The 17,084-nt window shown below is 34.3% G+C and overlaps 1 pseudogene; it reads left to right on the top strand.

Moving 5' to 3' along the window:
- The first annotated feature begins 807 nt into the window (after positions 1-807).
- LOC114379833 lies at positions 808-9,504 on the top strand (annotated as a pseudogene).
- Positions 9,505-17,084: the final 7,580 nt, after the last annotated feature.

Here is a 17,084-nt window from a genome sequence, read left to right as displayed (position 1 = left end):
TCTTAGGGTGGATTTCAAGCACATGTGATAAGTATGAGCCCACTTATCTTTGTACATATTAGATTAAGGTTTCATTCTTTTTGGGCCTTGTATTTAGGGCTCCACAATGTAGGTAGAGTACCCTAGAAATATAGGATTTTTCAGCCCTTGTATTTTAGGGCACCTAGACTAGTTTTTGTATTAGGGGTAGTTTTGTAATTTCACATGTATTAAGTGAAAAATTGATGTGTGTGTTGGAAAATAAATCTAATTGAATTGGGAAAAGGTTAATCCAATTAAATTTTAGAGGGGGAGGTGAACATTTGCTTGCTACACCTCATTGTCACATTATATAATCACACTTTGTGCATGTCCTTCATGCTTTACCTGCCTCATGATGTGGCAATGTAGTGTAGCAAGCAAATGTTCACCTCCCCCTCTAAAATATAATTGGATTGGTTTTTTCCCAATTCAATTAAATTTATTTTCCAGCACACACATTAAATATTCACTTAATGCATGTAAAATTACAAAACTACCCCAAATACAAAAACTAGTCTAGGTGCCCTAAAATACAAGGGTTGAAAAATCTTACATTTCTAGGGTACCCTACCTACATTATGGAGCCCTAAATACAAGGCCCAAAAATAATGAAACCTTAATCTAATATGTACAAAGATAAGTGGGCTCATACTTAGCCCATGGGCCCGAAATCTACCCTAAAGCTCATGAGAACCCTAGGGCCTTCTCTTGCATCTCTCGCCTAATCTTCTTGGATTCTTCTATCCAATGCCCTATAGAGTTATGCAAATTTATATTAGGTTACAAATGATATTAAGTAATGACTTTCATTACTTTAAATATTTCTTTTAATCGATAGTAAATATTCAATTATTATGGACAAAATTTGAACTGCCTGATAAAAACTATTTGAAAACTATCTAGATTGGTTCTGCTTTTCAATTTGCAGGTTAATTAAAAAAACAGACAAGATATTAAAAAAAATTCCAAAAAACAACATTAGTTTTAGAAAAAATGATGATTTTTTTCTACTCACCAACATTGGTTTTTAGAAAAATCGATGTTGTGATTGACTGATAACATCGGTTTCATCGGTTTTTAGACAAATCAATGTTGTTAGTTAACCACAACATCATTTTTTGTTTTAAAGCCTATTGTTTAAAAAACCGATATTTTCTTTAAAAACCGATGTTGTCAGTCCTTAATAACTGATGTTAAAAGTTTATTTTCTAGTAGTGTTGTTGTTTATTGTGACACTCTACAAGAGATACATAATGTTTGAAACCCTTGAAGGCTGGGAGCTAGATTGTCCTCACAGGTTCAGATATAGAGATCTTCACATAACAACAAAGATTTCATAATGAGCCTGCTAATTGAAGTTAGAGCCTTTGGTGCTGAGTACAAAGGTGTGTTACCTAACACAGGAACTGAGGTTGCTATCAAAAGGATCATGAGAAGTCCAATGCAAGGGATGAGGGAATTTGTAGCTAAGATTGAAAGATTAGGGAGATTGAGGCACAAGAATTTGGTCAACCTTCAAGGATGGTGCAAGCAAAATAATGACCTTCTCCTAATTTATGATTACATTCCAAAATATGAGTCTTGACTCTTTCCGATTCAACGTAAATTTTGCTTTGGATTGGGACAAGAGATTCAATATTCTCAAAGGTGTAGCTGCAGGGTTATTATATCTTCATGAAGAGTGGGAGCAAGTGGTGATCCATAGAGATGTGAAATCAAGCAATATTCTAATAGATGGTGAATTCAATGCTCGTTTAGGTGATTTTGGACTAGCAAGGCTTTATAGCCATGACCAAGTGCTAGACACAACTAGTGTAGTTGGCACCATTGGATATATTGTTAGACAGGTGGCCTCCGATATCTTAAGAAGGGGGGTTGAATTAAGATATTACAAACTAGTTCCCCAATTAAAATTCTACTTTGATTTTAATGCAAGTTCCAAATTCCCTTAGAGATAGATTTCTAAAAGATGATTCAAAATAACCAATCTGAATGTAAATGTAAAGCAACAATAAATAAAAGAGTTTAAGGGAAGAGAAAGTGCAAACTCAGTTTTATACTGGTTCGGCCACACCCTTGTGCCTACGTCCAGTCCCCAAGCAACCCGCTTGAGAGTTTCACTATCTTGTAAAAACCCTTTATAAGTTTTGAACCACACAAGGACAACCCTTCCTTTATGTTCTAATTGCTTTACAACAAGAGACCCTCAGTCTCTTAATCCCTTTTCAGAAGTAAGAAGAAGAGAAGAAGAAACCTCTCTTGAAAGAGATAGATTGAACAATGAAGCACTCAAATAATTCCTTATTGAATTGCAAGTGTTTTGGCCAAGGAATGTTTTAGAGGATAAGACAATTTTGCTTTTGAGAGGATAAGACTTTTTGTTCAGAAAAACTCTAATCAAATTCGTGTTCCAAGTCACATATATATAGACCTTTGATGGCCATTCAAATACCAATTGAACTGATGTGACTCTTGGAAAATATTTTCTGAAAATCTCCTCTGGTAATCGATTACAAGACTTGTGTAATCGATTACAAGCTTTAAAATTTGAATTAAAAACGTTCAATAATTGCTGGTAATCGATTACCAACCAAGTCTAATTGATTACACATTGTAAAATTTGAATTCAAATTTCTAATAGCTGTTATAAATAGTTTCAACTGCTGGTAATCGATTACATGCTTTCAAAAGTATTCAAAATCATTTTAAAAGCATTTCAGGAAGTATTTTGGCCACTGGTAATCGATTACATCCTCTGGTAATCGATTACCAGAGAGTAAATCTTTTGTAAAAACATTTTAGCTTAAATTCTTTGGCCAAACCACTTGTTGTTTCAACTTGGAATTCCCTTCCTAAGTTTCTAGAGATTATCTTGATCATATATCTTGAATTTCTTGGATTCTTGTTGATGCAATCCTACCCCACAAGGGCATTGGATAGAAGACTCCAAGAAGATTGAGCCAGAGATGCAAGAGAAGGCCCTAGGGTTTTCATGAGCCTTAGGGTAGATTTCAAGCCCATGGGCTAAGTATGAGCCCACTTATCTTTGTACATATTAGATTAAGGTTTCATTATTTTTGGGCCTTGTATTTTGGGCTCCATAATATAGGTAAGGTACCCTAGAAGTGTAAGATTTTTCAGCCCTTGTATTTTAGGGCACCTAGACTAGTTTTTTGTATTAGGGGTAGTTTTGTAATTTCACATGCATTAAGTGAATATTTGATGTGTGTGGTTGGAAATAAATTTAATTGAATTGGAAGAAGCCCAATCCAATTAAATTTTAGAGGGGGAGGTGAGCATTTGCTTGCTACACCCCATTGCCACATCATATAGTCACACTTTGTGCATGTCCTTCATGCTTTACATGTCTCATGACACCTAAGCACACTTAGTGGAGAATCTTGGACTTGATCTTGGATTAGTGGACTGAACCATAGCTAAACACTAATCATAATTAGTGAGATTTTGGCTCCAAAATGTGGCTCCACAAATTCAATTTCAAATTCAAGTGAAATTTGAATAGAAATTCAAATTTCCCTCCAATTTTGTGTGACACTCAGGCTATAAATAGAGGTCATGTGTGTGCATTTTTTCAACTTTGATCATTTGAAAATTAAACTTCAGATTTCAGAGCTCCTTTAGAGCATAAAATTTGGCGCTCTTCTCTTCTTCTTCCTTCATTCATCTCCTTCTTCCTCCAAGCTCTTATCCATGACCTCCTATGGTGGTGAGCTTCTTCTAGAGTCATCTTCTCCTTGAAGTGGCGTCTCTTCTCTCTCTTCCTTCTCTATTCCGTTGTCATTCATCTTCCAAGAAGGAAAGGAATCCATTGATGAAGAAGATCCTAGGCCTACAAGCTCCAATGGAACTTACATTTCTTGTCTTGAATTAAACTTGAGAAGCGCATGATTCTTTGGCATCATCAAAACATTAAAATGTCTTTTCTTCTACATATATTGCACCAGACTTAACTAGAACAAGAAAAGTATCTGCAAGCTCTGATGTGTATGCATTTGGGGTCTTACTCCTTGAAGTGGTTGCTGGCACAAGACCTGTTGGCTCATCAGGTCAGTTTTTGTTGGTGGATTGGGTTCTTGAGAATTGCCAACTTGGTTAGATTCTAAGAGTGGTTGATCCTAAGCTAGGTTCAGTTTATGATGAGGAGGAAGTGGAGTTGGTGCTGAAATTGAGTCTCTTGTGTTCACAATACAAAGTTGACTATAGACCTTCTATGAAACAAGTGGCTAGGTACCTACACTTTGATGACCCTCTTCTTGATATCTCTTATTGGAGATACTGTGATTCACAAAGCAGCACAACATGCTTAAGTTTCTCAGAAGCCATGTCTACGAGAAAGATTGCATCTTCATACAGTTTATCTTCCATTGGCAGTAGAAATACAATGCCAATAAAAACAGGTAGAGAGCACAAGAGTATTTGTTTAATTTGTTATTTCTTTTAACTATGTTCCCTTACTTGTTTGTACCTACTAGAGTACTAGAGTTTTATTTCATATTCCCTTTCACAATGTGGGACTTGGTACTTCTACTTTGTGAGAATTAATGATTCTTTTTATGAGTTTAATTATTACAGTATCATTTAATTATAAATTATTATTCATATGACTTTTAAAGTAATTATTAAAAAGTTAAATTTATTATATATCATGATTTATAATTAAATAAAATTATTTTACATTATGAATCATAATATTTTTTCTATTTATAGTCTTGCTAATTAATGGTACAAAAGTTTTCATAAGAATAAGGAGTAAACCCTTTGCATGAGTTACATTTTGCCCAAATTCTCTTATATGGCTGTACGTGAACACAAAACAGCATCCATATTGGGTCTCGGAATTTTTGCGTGGCTAGGCTTGTGAGGGATAAGAACACTAGAGATTGTTGCTGTTAAGTAATAGATAATCATGAAAAAGTTACAAGACTCCGTTTGAAATTATTAAAAAAACCACAAAAAATTCGTTTAAGTTTATTTTGATTTAATAGGAACTAACTAAAATTAGTTCCATACGTCAAAACAATTCTTATTAATAGTTTTCGAGCAAAGATTTCCTTTTAAGTTTTTATTTTATTTGATGACTACAAAAATAATTCTTAAATTTCATGGTTGCAATAATTAAAGTTGTTGGAATTTTTTTATTTAAGGAGTGATATTCAAACATTTTAGACATTTTTTGGCACTTATCTTTATTTCTCTTTTCTTTGTCGTTCAATATTTATTACATCTATTCTTTAGTGTACTTTTTGTCCTTTTAGGTGTGTTAGACAAAATGATAGAATAGAGCATAAATGCCACCTGTCATTGGGTTACAAAGTGGATTGAGATGCTAGTAAAGCCCACTATATGTGTAATATTATATATTGTGATATAACCTATTATTTATGAATAAGAAAAACAAATAGTTACTCTGTTCCTAAGGACATAGATACACTTAGTTTATTAAATCTCTTGTATTTGCATATGTGTAGACACACTTGTCGAATCCTATTAAATTTCTTGTGTGTGCATATGTGTCAGACCCTAATTCTGTTTGGACAAATTTTTTTAAAAAATAAAAAAATAAAACAAAAGAAAAGAAAAAAATAATTAAAAAAAGAAAGAAAAAAGGAAAGGAAGAAAAAAAGAAAAACGAGAAAAAGAAAAAGGAAAAGAAGAACAAAGAAAAACAAAAAAAGTAAAAAAAGAACAAAATAGAAAGCAGGAAAAAGAAAAAAAAAGGAAAGAAAGAAAATGGAAAAAAGAAAAAAAGGAAAGAAAGAAAAGGAAAAAAATGAAATGAAGAATAAAAATAAAACGGATAGAAATAACAATAAAAAGGAAAAGAATAATATAGGCAAGAGGAGAAGAAACAGTATAAAAGGAAGAGGTCTGAGCATCATGAGAACACACGATTACACAGACGAAAACACAAAAAGACCATAGAGAAAATATAGAGGGAACACAAAAAAAATAAGAAGAGACATGAATCCCTAGGAGATGAAAGGAGCCAATAGGGGAATCTACAGGTATCCCTCATTCCTTCCCTCTCATCTCTTAATTTCAACATTCATTCTTCCTTCCCTCTCTTCTCGTCTTTTGTTTTTTTTTTTGTTATTTCTTTTGGTCTATTGTTTGATTTGTTTCATCTCACCGGTGAGCCCCTTGGCCGCTGGCGAGATCCTTAGAATTATTTTGTTAATGTTTGTTGTGCAATTTTTTTTTTGAAAAAAAATGAAAAACAGTTGAAACACAATTGCTATTTACACTTCCTTTTAACATATATACTTTTTTTCATTTTGGGCCTGACCCATTTTCAAAAAAATCTTACATAAAATAAATGCTACTAGTCACGCCCCATTTACGCACACACCCCCACCCTTTTAGGCATTGCCCAAATAAAATAAAAATTGTTATTTACATTGTCTGGTTAGTTAGTAATGTGTTGTAAATATTCTGTCACTTATTTATTTTTTTCCTATGTTTTAACCTCGCACCCTTTATTACTAAGTGTATTCCCCGCTTCTATTTTATATTATTGTATTCTCATTCAATTTATTAGTTCACATCATGTCCATTTAATTAATTATGTAATGCTACGTCGATTATTCATTTATTTTGCAATTCTGCGTTAGTATTCTTTAGTACACGCTTACGTTTTGTGCACTCCATGTTGGGTCCCTGACTTACTTGGTGGTGTTTTAATAACATGTGGTAAATTTTGTGAATGTCATATTGGGTCTCCGACTTGCTTGACTTCACAAAGTTTACTGCAAATCCGAAATCTTTTTTCACATTTTGTGCACTCCATGTTGGATCTTCGACTTGCTTGGTGGTGTTTCAATAATGTGTGAGTAAAATTTTAAGAATGTCATGCTGGGTCTCCAACTTGCTTGCCTTCACAAAGTATACTTGGGATTCTCCTTTTTCTCCAACAAAATTATGCATTACTCGAGATCGCTTCAAGGTCCAATCCCTTAAGTGATTTTCTCCGCTTTTTTTTCTTAAAATTCATTGTCACCTCAAGGTCCAACATCTTAATGACTATTTTTCAAGCAATTAAAACAAATCTTTCTAAAAAGATAAAATCAACTTAACACATAAACTATTTTCTACCCAAAGAACTACGTAAGTCTGATTCCCTCATTGCACATGGGGATACGTAGGAGCAAGAGCAAATCCTTTGTCGACTTAAAAAAACTAAAAAAAACATAAAACTCCACAAGAAAGAACAACTTTTTCATTTTCAAGATGGATTAATGTCGAGGAGAGAAAGTATGATATATTACTACTCAATTGTATAATGTTGGCAGTAAAAAGGAAGACTGTATAATGTTGGGTAAATGACTCTCGAGTTATTTTTCTCAAACTATAGACCATTCTATATCATTTTTTTGTTTTTCTGACATTTTCCTTAAATAAATGTTGGTGGCAACTCCCCCAATTTTTCTTTTTGGAAGACCTCTCTCTGTATCTTTTTTATCGCTTTCCCGTCACTGCCCATGTTGTGACAGATGGCGACTCCACTAGAGACTGGTAAGAGAGTTAAGCTAGTTAATCGAGCATGCAATTTTATCGTGACTTTTTCTTTATTTATTTTTCCTTTTTCTTTAAGATGACATTTGCTATATTTTTTGTATCTGCTTGGGAATTTTTTGGTCGTTTTGTAGGTGGGGTTGGGTAGTTCTTAGGTTGCTTCGTTCACACATGACACCTACACTTTTTGCATACACTTTGAGATATTGGGCCCTATATCTAGGTCTGTGTGAGCCTTAGGGAGTGGAGGTCGATCTGTGGTCATGCTGAGTCTCTGACTTGCTTAATGACAGTGAAACCTCATGTAGATTTTTTCTCTTTTTGTGATGCATTGCCGCTAGTAGTCCCTATCACCGGTGTTGTTACTCAATAGGATGATATCTCTAGAGGCTAGTGAGGTTACATGAAACTACCCTTGGAAATTGTCACTAGATAGTGAAATTTTAGACTTTTTCTGATAGGTTCCTAAATTAGGGAGCAGACTCACCCCACCTTGTTTCCTTGATCACATCATGCGTCTCTTCAAAGCATCCCGATGGACATATCATTTTCGCATTCATCATTTATCATATTCACTCATTGCATTCACATAAGACATTGCATTTTCATACATATCCATTTAGCATGTTTTTTTTTGTTTAGACAATCACATTCATTTTGTCGTCATCATTCTCATGCCATGTTCACTCATGCATGATCCTAACATATATTTGCTCATACCTTGAATTCTCCTTTGTATAGCCAAAGTCACAATGAAGCGTGAAAGCTTACACCGCATTCTTGGTTACGTGCGTTGGGTACTATGGTGATAGTTATAAACAAAACATGTTGGGGTTATACACTCCTCTTTCCTAAAAATGATAAAAAAAAAAATAAATCATGTGAACATGGTACCCAATGTGTCTAATAGCAAGAAATGATGGTCTTTCAGGGGTCTCGTGTCGGTCTCAAAAGTACATCTGCCATGTATCGCATAAGCATATCCAGTTCATTCATCATATCTCCTCTATGATAGGTTGCCAAAGTATTGATGATCAAAATTTATATCCCTTAGAACATGGGTTTGAACTAAGACTAGTCTTTTAAGGAAAGGTTTTATCAAGTCAAGGTCAAAAGTATAAAAGTGGCCAACTTGTGAAAGTTGGGGCAGCGGATAGAACTAATGACTTACATAATCATGAACTGCTAATGTGTCCATGTTTTATTTCTAATTGTACTTTGACCTTGACATGATGTAATATTGTTTTAATGAAAATTAGAGTTGATTACCCTATGTTCTAATTCTGTGTAAAATTAGCAACACTTCAACAACTTATCATTTACATGCACTCATGCATATTTGTTTTGTTGCATTGTTGCATTGCTCATTACATTCTTTCCTTGAAATAAAAAAAAGTAATCATTGTGCTAAGAAAGAAAGATTGTGTTTTACGACACCCATACCAAACGTGTGCCAAGACTAAGATAATGAGTGACATAGAACAAGTATAGGAGCCGATGAAGGCTAATATGGAGGCCATGAAAGACCAGATGACAACGATCATGGAAATGATGATGAGCATGAACAAGATGATGAAGGAGTTGTATGAGGATTTCAAGATCCAACACCATAATTTGAAACCTTATCGGTCCAACATGAATGATGCAGTTGAGGTAGCCAATAAGAATATCAAGAAAATCATTCAAAAGATGATAGTGACATACAAAGATTGGCCCGAGATGTTGTTGTTTGCATTGCATGGTTATCAAACTTTTGTGTGTACTTCTACTGGGGAAACCCCATTTTCGTTGGTGTATAGGATGTAAGTTCTTCTTCCTTTTGAACTAGATATTCCTTCTTTGAGGGTTCAATCGAAAGCAGAGTTGGAGGAAGTAGAATTGGCCCAGGCGCATTCTAACAAGTTGGATCTTATTGAGGGAAAGAGATCGACTGCTATGAGTCATGGGTAGTTGTATCAAAGAAGAATGAAGAACATTTTCAACAAAAAGGTGTGCCCACGTAAATTCAATGAGGGAGACCTTGTTTGGAAGAAAGTGTCACCTATTTAGAAAGATCTTTGAGGAAAATAGGCCTTAAACCATGAATGACCTTTGTGGAAGCAAAGCTTCATGATGAATCAACAATGATTCAAAAATGTTTTGATGATAACAATGATGATGACAAAAAGCTCAAGAGAATCAAAGAACATCCATCTCAAGAAAATCTAGAACAAGTCAAAGAATTCAAGAATCAAGAAGAATTCAAGACTCAAGAAGAAAGCCTACAAACAAGAATCAAGATTCAAGATCTCAAGAATCAAGATCAAGATTCAAGACTCAAGATTTAAGAATGAAGAAAAGACTCAATCAAGATAAGTATTAAAAAGTTTTTCAAAACTTTGAATAGCACATGAGTTTTTGACAAAACCTTTACCAAAGAGTTTTTACTCTCTGGTAATCGATTACCATATTGTTGTAGTCGATTACCAGTAGCAAAATGAGTTTGAAAATGTTTTCAAACTGAATTTACAACGTTCCAAATATTTTCAAAAGGCTGTAATCGATTACAATGTTTTGGTAATCGATTACCAGTGCCCTTGAATGTTGAAATTCAAATTTAAATGTGAAGAGTCACATTGTTTCATTCAAAAGCTTTGTGTAATCGATTACACATATTTGGTAATCGATTACTAGTGTTTGTTTCTGAAAAATCTAAAGATGTAACTCTTCAAAAAGGTTTTGACTCTTTCAAATGGGTTTTAAGCTTTTCTAAAAGATATAACTCTTCTGAATGACTTTCTTGACCAGACATGAAGAGTCTATAAAAGCAAGGCTTTGTTTTGCATTTTGAATAAATTAATTCCAAGTCTTTCTAACAATCTCTTACAATCCTTTACAAGCCTTGAATCTCTTTGAACTTCTTCTTCTTCTTTGTACCAAAAGTTTTCTGAAGTTTTCTGGTTTTTCCAAACCTTGAAAACTTGTGTTATTCATCCTTTCCATTCTCTTCTCCCTTTGCCAAAAAGAATTCGCCAAGGACTAATCGCCTGAATTCTTTTTGTGTCTCTCTTCTCCCTTTTCCAAAAGAAGGAAGGACTAACCGCCTGAATTCTTTTGTGTCTCCCTTCTCCCTTGTCAAAGAATTCAAAACGACACAGTCTGAGAATTCTTTTGATTCTTCCCATTCCCTAATACAAAAGAATTCAAAGGTTTAACCGCCTGAGAATTCTTTTGTATCCCCATTCACAAAGTATCAAAGGTGTAACATCCTGAGATCTTTGTCTTAACACATTGGAGGGTACATCCTTTGTGGCACAAGTAGAGGGTACATCTACTTGGGTTTGACTGAGAACAAGAGAGGGTACATCTCTTGTGGATCAGTTCTAGTGGAGGGTACATCCACTAGGTTCAAAGAGAACAAGGGAGGATACATCCCTTGTGAATCTTTGCTTGTAAAAGGTTTTTTACAAGGTTGAAAGAAATCCCAAGGACCGCAGGTTGCTTGGGGACTGGAGGTAGGCACAGATTTATGCTGAACCAGTATAAAAATCCTTGTGTGTTTGTTTCCTTCTTCCCTACTCTTTTACTTTCCGCTGTGCATTTAATTTCCGCTTTTACTTTCTATTAAGTTTCTCTTCTACTCCTCTTTCTCTTAACAATTTAGTAAAAGTCTTAAAAGAGTAATTTTTAATTAGTAAAGGTTTAGTGATAATTAATTCAACCCCCCCCCCTTCTTAATTATTCTGAGGCCACTCGATCCAACAACCTTTTGTGGTGAAGAAGGCTTTCTCAGGTGGAACATTGATACTCAAAAACATGGATCGGGAAGAATTGCCTTTGCCTATAAATTCTGATGTCGTCAAGTGATACTATGCATAATGCTTGGGGCAATTTGAAGGCTTATTGTTGGACATTCCAAGGACTCATTAGGGTCTTTCATGTTTTTATTGTAAACAACAATCGTGATGTTAATAATATGGATGAATTTGATGTCATTGTCTCTCATTCTTTCATGATTATATCTTTACTTATTTATTTAAGTTTCACTGGAATATGAGTGTATGTTGTTGGTTTGTTTGCTTATGTGACCTGTGCTCCAGAGTTGATCTCCAAGATTGCCCGATCAGAAATTACACATTCTATACATCTGGCGGGGGTGCCATAAGCAATGAGTAAAATTGAATAAATATTTCATTTACTGTGTTTCAAATTAATAAATATAAATACAAACATGCATGCAACCTCATCTTATCTTTCTTAAAAGTTTTGTGAGGAGTGAGCCATTTGGTTTAATCTATCAATAGAATTTTTTTTTAACTATTTCTCATCCTTGAAAATTCTTTTTCGAGAACTTGCACAGATTCTTTCATTTCTTCTTTTCCTTTCATTTCTTCTTGCTACAAAGGCATGTCCGATGACAACAACGGATACCTCCAAACACTATACCGCAGCAATGACAAACACCATGCATGAGCTTCAAGCAAACTTAGGGATAAATAAAAAGTTCTCTCCTAGTAGGTTGAAAACCCGAATAGGGTAGCCTAGGCAAAACTTAGGAAATGAAAAAAAGAAGAAAACAATCAGAAGCGTGTTTATCAGAGGTTTTGTCCCAAAATCCAAACTGTAAGAGTCTCTAGCCAAGATTTGAGATGACATGTGGTCGTGTTTCTTCATCCCAAACACTAATTTATCCTTTGCTACCCACTCTGAGCCAAAGTATAATTGTTTTCTTAAAAAAAGAATAAACAACAACAACAAAAAAACAAAAACAAAAACCTAGAGTAGGAACCACCGCCAAACTACCAAGAAGAGCAATGCAAGCAACACATGCATGAGGTTTACTAAGCTCTAGGCTAGGCCCAATGATGTAAAAAAAAAATCCGCCAAAGGAGAGTGAATCAAAAAGAGATAAAATTTCTCCAAATTTCACAAGAAAGGCACAAAAGTGCAATGGTGGTCAATGTATAAGACAAATGAAGTATAGCCCAGCTCAAAAAGTGGAAATGAATAATAGTACTGTGAATCATCCAGGTTTTGATGATGTCAAAAGAATTTACTTGATAATGGTTGTCATCATCAAAAAGGAGGAGAATGTGAATGTATGTATACAGGTTTTTTATGATGCCAAAGTATAAGAAAACAAGATTGCTTCAAGAAACTTTCAAGGTTTAGCAAACAGATATTGCTTCAAGATTAATTCAAGGTCAAGCAAACAAGACCAAGAAAAAGATAAGGCCTTAGTTTATTTGTTAAAAGAATCTCACACTGGTTGATCAGTTTTGGCCTCAAGCAATTATTTTCAACAACTCAAGGCACTAGTAATCGATTGCCAGGTATTATAATCAATTACCAAAGACAAATTGCAAATGGGCTTTTCAAAAAGGGTTTTGAAATTTGAATTTTAAATCTTGTAATCGATTACCAAATGTTTGTAATCGATTACCAGTAACCAAACTTCAGAAAATACTTTGAAAAGTCATGACCCTTCAAAATATAATTGTGTAATCGATTACCAGAAACCTGTAATCGATTACCAGTGAGAAAATTTTAGAAAAACTTTTTGAAAAGACACATCTCTTCAAACTATTTTGAAAAAGCACAATGGGCTTATATATGTGTGTGTGTGACTTTGAAAAGTACAAGAGATATTTTTCTAAGAGAACTTAATTGTCAAACGCTCTCTAAACAACTATTGGCCAAACTCTTCCAAATCTATTGAGAATTCTTCTAGGAACTTCAATTTGTATTATCTACTCTAAAGGAGAGAAATCTTTCTGTTCATCTCATAAACTTAGTTGTAATCAAGAGGCTGTTTGTTTCTTAGCTTGTGAGAATCTTGAACACAAGGGTGAGGGATCCCAAGGTGTATTCAAAGACTATAAAGGATTTACAAAGATAGTGGAAAATCTCAAGTGGGTTGCTTGAGGACTGGACATAGGCACGGGAAGTGGTCGAACCAGTATTAATTGAGTTTACAATTCTCTCTTCCCTTATCTCATTTATTTTATTGCAACTGATTTTGTCTTGCACGTTTAAAGAGCATTGATTAACTTAATTGCTTGTTCTTCTTTTGCATTCTGAACCTATCATATATCATTTAAATGGGGGTTAAAATTTGTTAGTGGGAAAATTTTAAAACTTAATTCACCCCCCCCCCCTCTTAAGTTATTGTGGTCGTTTGTCCAACAAGTGCGAGCAAGGCACTCAAGGTTCTTACTCTATGTAACCCTTAAACACTCTTTAAGCCTCTCAAACTTTTCTTTCATAGCCCTCTTAACCCTTGGCCATGTTACAAGCCCAATAAAGCCTATGTGGATCAAGGAAGGACTAATTTTTCTTTTAAGTTCGGATTCTAGAATGGAACACGCACACGCTTGTGATTGTAAAAAAAATCCTGAGGTTTGCACTTGCACATTTGAGAAGAAAAACCAAGAGCTCGCAGAAGATACTTGAAGGCAATTGTGATAGTGGGTACCTTCGACGTCAGTCTCTCACACTGAGTCCCTAGGGTTTCTTTCAAATCTGATGGTAGTCTTTGTTACGTAACGCCTTTCGGGGTCAGCCCATATCATCAAGCTTCAATGGGATTGATGGACCCATGGTATTCCTCTATGATCTTAAATCAAGAAATTTTCACTTGGGTCATATACCAAAGTGTAACAATCCCTTGCCATCCTTCAATGGTTCACACAGTCAATCCTGAAGCCTTATATTTCCTTGTTGTGCAGAGTAATCAAAGTTTTTTAAACAAAAAAGGAACAAACCCTAGAATCAATATTTCAATTGATTGATTAAATGTCAAATGGCTCCACTGCCATCATCCAAAATTGCCAAGCGGTTGAATAAAACAGAAGACAAGATGAGGTTGCATGAATCATTACATATTTTAGAAAGAGACAGTCAATTTGTGTTTTTTTTTTTAAAAAAAAGACCAGCAAAGTATAACAAGAGAGAAAAAAATGGCACTAGCATTGCACAATTTTCATGACTCAAAGCCCTTTGCATTGCATTGCTGGGTACAAAGCCTGCACTCATTGCGAAGTTCGCATGCCTTTTTTCATTCATCATAATGCATTCCAAAACTTATATGTTTCATATCAAGCTTTAAGTGCATATCCTTCTCTCTATATGCCAGTTTTTAAGATCCAGTGTTTTCCTTTCGGAGTTTGGGATGAATGGTCCTTTTAGAGAGTCAACCTCTCACCTTTTTACAAGTTTGAGCCTCTATGTACTAGTACTTGTTGGCATGTTCATAGGACTCAGTGTCCTCTATCTTTAGTCTCCTATGACTCAACGTCCTCTGCTTTTTGTCCTCTATTTTTTAGTTTCATAAGACTCAATGTCCTTTGTTTGTAGTTTCATAGGACTCAACGTCCTCCATTTTTTAGTTTCATAGGACTCAACGTCCTTTGTTTTTAATTTCCTAGGACTCAATGTCCTTTGTTTTATGTTTCATACGACTCAATGTTCTCTGTTATTAATTTCGTAGGACTCAACGTCCTCTGTTCTATGTTTCATAAAATTCAACGTCATTTGCTTTTATGTTTCATAGATTCAAAGTCTTCAGTTGTGATCTTTCTGAAAACTGTTCGTTCTCATATTTTGATCTTTCGAAGGATCACTTGAACAAAATTAGTGTCATCATCTTTACTTGTCTTTTATTTTCAATAAAAGACAAGTAAAGAGGGACAACTGACCCTAATTATGTCTAGACAATTGTGTTAAAAATAATATAAATAAATAAAACAAAAAATGCAAAATAAGTAAAAAAAAAAATTAATAATAATAACAAAAAATAATAAAAAAAGTAAAAATAAAAAAAGAGAAAAGAATAGGAAGAAACAAAGAGAAATCGGAAAAAGAAAAAGGAAAGAAAGAACAGGAAAAAAAAGAAAAAAAAAAGGAAAGAAAGAAAATAGAAAAAAGAGAAAAAAAAAAGGAAAGAAAGAAAACGTAAACAAGGAAAAAAAGAGAAAAAGAAAAGAAAAGGAAGAACAAAAATAAAATAGAAAAATAATAATAAAAAGGAAAAGAATAATAGGGGCAAAAGGAGAAGAAACAATATAAAAGGAAGAGATATGAATATCACAAGAACACACGATTACATAAACAAAACACAAAACAAACCCTCAGAGAAAACATCAAAGGAACACACAAGAGGTATGAATCTCAAGGAGGCGAAAAGAGCCAACAGCGGAACTCCAGGTATCCTTCATTCCTTCCCCCTCATCTCTTCATTTCTCCCTTCGTCTCTCCTTCGCTCTTCCTTCCCTGTCTTCTCCTTCTTCGTTCTTTCTTTTGATCTGTTGTTTGATTTGTTTCATCTCGCTAATGGGTTCTTGGCCACCGGCAAGATCCTTAGAATTATTTTGTTAATGTTTGTTGCGCAAATTTTTTTTTTTGAAAAAAAAATAAATGAAAAACGAAAAAAGAGTTGAAACAAGCCTAGTTGCTTAACCCTAAAACACAATTGCTATTTACACCTCCTTTTTACATATACACTTATTTTTATCATTTTGGGCCTGATCCACTTTCAAAAAAAGCCTACATAAAATAAATGTTACTAGTCACACCCCATTTACTGGACACCCCACTCACTGTCCAAATAAAATAAAAACTACTATTTACACCACCCTTTTTTCGGCTTGGCTCTATTATATATTTTATTCTCCAATTTGATTTATTATTGCCTGGTTAGTAAGGTGTTGTAAATATTCTATCACTTATTTATTTTTCCCCATGTTTTAACCTCGCACCTTTTATTATTAAGTGTATTTCCCGCTTCTATTTTATCTCATTCAATTTATTTGTGCACATCTTATACATTTAATTAATTACATAACACTATGTTGATTATTCATTTATTTTGCAATTTTGCGTTAGTATTCTTTAGTATGCGCTTACGTTCCGTGCATTCCATAATGGGTCTCCGACTTGCTTGGTGGAGTTTTAATAACATGTGGGTAAATTTTGTGAATATCATGCAGGGTCTCCGACTTGCTTGACTTTCCAAAGTTTACCGCAAATCCAAAATCTTTTTTCTCATTCCGTGCACTCCATGCTGGGTCTCCGACTTGCTTGGTGGCATTTTAATATCGTGTGGGTAAATTTTGTGAATGTCATGCAGGGTCTCCGACTTGCTTGACTACACAAAGTTTACCGCAAATCCAAAATCTTTGTTCTCATTTCGTTCACTTCATGTTGGGTCTCTGTCTTGCTTGGTGGTGTTTCAATAACATGTGAGTGAAATTTTGTGAATGTCATGTTGGGTCTTTGACTTGCTTGACTTCACAAAGCATACTTGACATTCTCATTTTTCTCCTCAAACAAATGATCACTCAATTCTCCTTTTTCTCCACAAAAATTTTGCATTACTCGAGATCACTTCAAGGTCCAATGCCTTAAGTTATTTTCTCCGTTGTTTTTTTTTTTAAAATTAAACATCATCTCAAGGTCCAACACCTTAACAACTATTTTTCACGTAATTGAAACAAATCTTTCTAAGAAGATAAAATCAACATAACACACAAACTATTTTCTACTTAAAGAAC

Source organism: Glycine soja, chromosome 1 (assembly GCF_004193775.1).
Source record: "Glycine soja cultivar W05 chromosome 1, ASM419377v2, whole genome shotgun sequence".
In the NCBI taxonomy this organism is placed as follows: Eukaryota; Viridiplantae; Streptophyta; class Magnoliopsida; order Fabales; family Fabaceae; genus Glycine; species Glycine soja.
Note: the sequence above shows the minus strand (reverse complement) of the source record. Positions and strands in the feature narration are given on the sequence as shown.